At 40.1% G+C, this 5576-nt stretch overlaps 1 pseudogene; it reads right to left on the bottom strand.

The window, feature by feature from the left end:
* Positions 1–467: 467 nt before the first annotated feature.
* LOC127690223 (eukaryotic translation initiation factor 2 subunit 1-like) lies at positions 468–1408 on the bottom strand (annotated as a pseudogene).
* Between the last annotated feature and the right edge of the window lie 4168 nt (positions 1409–5576).

Here is a 5576-nt window from a genome sequence, read left to right as displayed (position 1 = left end):
CATATCAAATGATGTCCAAGAAGAAGAAAGGAGTGGCCCCCAGTCCTGGAAAATCTCAGTGCAACAGTGTCAGGGAATACCAGGACAGGGAAGTGGGAAGGGGTGGATTGGGGAACAGGGGGAGGGAAGAAAGCTTATGGGACTTTCTGGGAGGGGGGATGAAGGAAAGGGAAACACTTGAAATGTAAATAAAGAATATATCGAATAAAAAAACAATAAAATAAAATTAAAAAAAGAAACATCTATAATGCTTCTTAGTGCAAAAAATGCTTGAGGTGTTAGAGCTACTACATGAAAACAGCTGACATGAAGGAGGGCATTTAGATTCTGGTTTGTTGAATACTTAAATACTTGGAAATAAAAATATTCAGCTTTGAAGTTTTCAAGACTGGAAAACTTTCAAGTCTAGGGTTTACAGCCAGGAAGGGCTGCTTCATACTCCTTAATTTGGACTGTTTTCCAAAATTTTAATCTTCAGCCTTGGCTTCCATTTCTTCTGCATCATCATTTCCCATCCACTTCGGCATTTTCTCTCGCAAGCCATTCTAGCTACCTTGCAAGTGCAGTTTTACCTGTATCTGTGACCACTTTGGGCTCCATATGAACTCTGAACACTTCCTCTTCTCCTCAGTCTTCTCTTTGATGACTGCCATAGCCTGACTGAGGACAGAGAGGCCTTCTGTCCTCCCTAGGGCCATTGTCGTCATCACATGCCTGGGAGAAGCTATTAGATTAATCTTCATGGGCATGATTTCTGTGGAAGAATTTAAGTCTGCCCTCGGGGCTTCTTTTACAGCACCAATGCCTTCATAACCATAGCAAGCTACTTCAATATCGAATTTTGACCACTTGTGGGGTCAAACACCTATTGATATTGTTAGTGAGTACTTCTCTTTCATCTTCATTCAAATCTAAACTATCGAAGATAGATGGGTCTGAGACTGCATGTTTAAAGGCATCACAGGCACCTTATCCAGGTCTGCTGTACTTGTCAGTCAAGACCCAGGCAGTCCTCTGGAACAGGCTCTCCAGCTGCTCATCCTTGGTGTCTTCTAATACCTCAGCAACATGGCAGAAAATTCTAGAAACAGCTTTGGGTTTTGTGAATTTGCCTTCACATTTGATTGATTCCTCTGGAGAAACTCTTCTTTTTAACAAATCTATATATCTTTTTTTTATCTACTCTACTGACAACAACACATTCATTTCAGCCAATTTGGATCAGTTTGTTTATAGAACGGATACATCATCTGGATAATTCACTAAGAAGAATCATGCTTTCAATGTTATTATATTCCAACAAGCTGACATAGGCCCCCATTTCATCAATGGATCTTATATTCACCATCACTATATCTTCCACCTCAGGAAGTTTGTGTTGATAAAATCTACAACTTAGACCTGGCATTCTGAAGTGTATGTGTGAATCACGAACTAGGGTCCCACACCATGCTCCTTAATGGCAACGATGAGACTTGGAACACCAAAACAGGACGCCGAAGCTCAGATGAGCTGTTTATAAATACAGTAGATACATTTTTTATGGAATGAATGCATGAGTTTACAATAAATATGAAAGCATGCATAGAAGCAAATGTCTTTTGTATAAGGATTATCAGTTTTGCCTAAAAAGTTTGCCATGCAATAGGGCAAATATCAGTATTCTGCAATAACCAATTTAATTGCTATTGAAACAAGGAACAAATGTTTCATTAGGTTCTTAAGCCATTCTTTCCAAAACTATTTTCAAGATTCTATCATACAATTCTTTATTAATACACCAACAGCTTTATAATAGGGTGTTCAAACTTTACTTGGAGATGAAGAAAGATGAATCCAGATTAATAGTACCTTTTGCCAAAGAATTGCTGTGGGCACATAGCAATAACAAACAGCCAACAATTGATTATAGTAGCTTCCTCTACTATCTGCAAAACTATTCATCCCTTACCAGTTAATTTGCATCCCCCTTGAGACTATCAGAGGCTTAAATCCTCTTGTAGTGAACTTAAAGTAAGGTCTTAGCCAATTTGCATTTCCTAGAAGCTTTTGAAAATAATTTGAAGTAAGTAAATCATCTTTTTCTTTCTTGAATTTTCTGTGCCACTTTTCTTTAGAATATAACTGAGGCTCCAAATATTGAAAAAAGATATTGCCTTTGAAACTTTTCTGGAGCAACAACTACTCCAAATTTTAAAGCCCACTGTATAAGAGCAAAACCTTCTAGTAAAACTTCTTCAGAGTGATCAGCTAATAAAATACCCTCAATACAATGAATAATATACACTGAAAGAGTCAAAGTCCTAACTTCTTATATTGAAGCAGAGACAAAAAAAAATTTTTTTTAAAGATTTATTTATTTTATGTCTATGAGTACACTGTAGTTGTCTTCAAACACACCAGAAGAGGGCATCATATGATATTGTAGGTGGTTGTGAGCCACCATGTGGTTGCTGGAATTTGAACTCAGGATCTTTGGAAGAGCAGTCAGTGAGCCATCTTAACCACTGAGCCATCTCTCCAGCCCAAAAAAATTTTACATAATGTAAGCTATTAGCCATTCCTTGAGGCAAAACTTTCTAATGATATGATGACTTCATGGGCTCTTTAAAATACAAACTCAATAAAAGCAAACCCTTTGCAATCATCAGAATGCAAAGGTACAGTATAAGAACAATCTTCCAGATCCATAATAATTCTATATGCATTTCCTGGAATGGTAGCTGGAATAGGCAAGTTCCATATCCTCATTAACCTTTCATAAATCTTAAATTTGAGCTTTTTTTGAACAACACCTGGATAGAGCTGGTAACAATGCTGCTTTGGCTTAAGAGTAAGGCCCCCAAAACTTCCTTAGGCAGGGTTTGCCAGACAAAAGGAGTGTCACACAAGCCTCTGCTGAGCTTGCTCTGAGCTTTGTATTAACTCATATGTAAATATCTCTTAATCTGAGCCTATTTCCTGAGGCCAGTCCCAAAGATTACTCCCCATTTGGATTTGGCTTTTTCAAGACAGGGTTCCTCTGTGTAGCCCTGGTTGTCCTGGAACTCACTCTGTAGACCAGGCTGGCCTTGAACTCAGAAATCTGCCTGCCTCTGCCTCCCAGAGTGCTGGGATTACAGGTGTGCACCACCATTGTCCTGCTAGAATTATCTTAAGAGACCTGTTTTCCTGGCTTGGTTCATGCCACCTGTTGTTTTTTTAAAATGACTCCAACCCCGAGTTACCAGTTTAAAGCTAACTTTCTTATTGCCAATATTATAATTTTTAATATCCAATAACTGATAAGCCAATACTCTATAACCAGGACATGCAGAACATATGTGTACCTTTAAAACTAGTCAGAAACAAAAGTGAAGTGGCTACACAAATCTTATATATTTAGACCAAATAAAATGTTCTTATACTTTCTAGTTGTAATTTCAAGAGTAAAAGTACCTTGTCACTTGTTGAACCCAATGATCACAAGTGCACAGATTTTTCTAGGAGAAAACAACAATCTGCTTACTTGCCATAGAACCGGAGAAGCTACTGCCCCTTTAAAAGCAGCTCTTCAGTTCCTGGCAGGGCTTATCCTGCTGTGTTCGACTCCTAGCCACGGATACAAGAGCAACTTATCAGCTTTTGCCTGTGCAAATTGAAACTGCCTTCTAAGCAAGCTAAACTAAATCAAAGAATGGATAGCCAGAAAATAAAGTTTTACCCATTTATTTTTTTGTTTTCAGCATGAAACATAGAACAAAAGTCATTTAAATAATGAAACAAAAACAGACATAAATTGACACAGGACCAGTTGGTGCACCAACAACAGACAGTACACAGAGGGAACTTCATGTAACTAGAACTAAGGCTATCTCTAGGAGGAACCAGAGAGGAAGCAGGATTGATTTCTTGATTTCTTCCTGTCCCTAGGGAACTGTGAAATCCATTTTCCTTCTTTTTTGCTAACATGTCCAGGACAGAACCAGGCACAGCACAAATATACTTGAGCTAAGAATTTTCTAACATTTTTTGTTGATTTTTGCTCTCTCTCTCTCTCTCTCTCTCTCTCTCTCTCTCTCTTTCTCTCTCTCTCTCTCTCTCTCTCTCTCTCTCTCTCTTTCTCTCCCCCGCTTTTTGAACCCTGCTCCTCTCACCTGATGCAGATCTTGGCTGCAGAAAACTGCCTATATAGAATTCCTAGTCCCAAGGCACTGTCACATCCTAGGTGATATTGGCATTGGGTCGTCACCTACTCAGTCTAGCCTGTATCCCATTTAGTACCTCCTACAACAATAGCCTCCAAAAAATGAATTATGGCTAGCACTAACATTGATGCTGTATGTTGCTTACCACCATTCAGGATACTGTAATTTCTCCTGCTTTCTGTGGAGTTCAAACAAAGACAGTGTTCCTCAGTTGATCCCCTCCTCAGCCCCCCACCCCCACTCATTCAGCACCCTTGTTTGGGCATCACCTGTAGCTGTCCAGCAGCCACAGAGAACTGGGCTGGGGAATGGCACATGAATTCATGACTTAATATACAAAAAGAAATAAAGGACCTAAATTGCGGGTGGAGCAAACAGCTGGCTTCCTTAAACTTAAAAATAAAATAAAATAAGATAAAATAAAATAAAATAAAATAAAATAAGATAAGATAAAATAAAATAAGCAAAACTGCTAAGTGTCATGTTTCAGGCTGACTCTGGATTGAGATCTTCTCTGATCTTGATTCAAAGCAGGGAGCCAGTGTTCCCCATTCACTCAGTGTTTGGTGGGAAAGATGAAGTTCATTCCTCTGTGGCTCACACATGGTGATTGTTAGTGTATACTGCCCAGATTTCTCTACATGGCTGAACCACCCTCACTGCGGTAGGAGTGCTACTGGCAGAGACAGACAGCATCTCTTTGGGGATCCTGGGATCCCCTCTGCTCAGCAGAGTCATTTGGCCAAAAAAAAATAACTCTTTCCAGAGCTTTTCTATCTGATGACTGGCCCAAGAGGTAATATCAAGGTTGATGACCCTGGCTAAAAGATAGAAGAAATGACATTTTGGGACAGAATGCCTCTTGGGGCAGTCAAGTTCTCTGAAGAGAATGAACCCAGGTCAGCCTCTCTCTCTCTGTCTCATTCCTTCTTGTCTTCTCATCTGCAGGCATTGATCTCAATATCAAGTCTTACTAAAACCTTCTGTGGTGTATTCAGGATGACACAATAAAGCACACACGACTGGACAGCATATATAAACTACAGAAGTCTCTTTTTCACAACTCTGATCAAGGGGCTCAGACACTTGGCATTTGTTTCTCATAGCTGGCCATGTTCTAGCAGCATCCTCAGGAAGCAGAAGAGACAAGGCAGCCCGTTCATGAGAGCTCCACCCTCATCACTTCATCACCTCCCAAAGGTTCCTGCTCCAGATCTGCTAGGGGAATTATTAGAGCTTGGGATACTGGACAGACACAAGCACTCAGACATGCAGCCTCCTCCACCTTGCCCCACTTCCCGGGGCCTTCTGTCTGTTCTTCTGTGCATTCAGGGAGACATCAGAGAAGGAAGGGGTTTAGCAATGCTCATATTCCCACCCAGATCCTAG

This window comes from Apodemus sylvaticus, chromosome 7 (assembly GCF_947179515.1).
Source record: "Apodemus sylvaticus chromosome 7, mApoSyl1.1, whole genome shotgun sequence".
Taxonomy (NCBI): domain Eukaryota; kingdom Metazoa; phylum Chordata; class Mammalia; order Rodentia; family Muridae; genus Apodemus; species Apodemus sylvaticus.
Note: the sequence above shows the minus strand (reverse complement) of the source record. Positions and strands in the feature narration are given on the sequence as shown.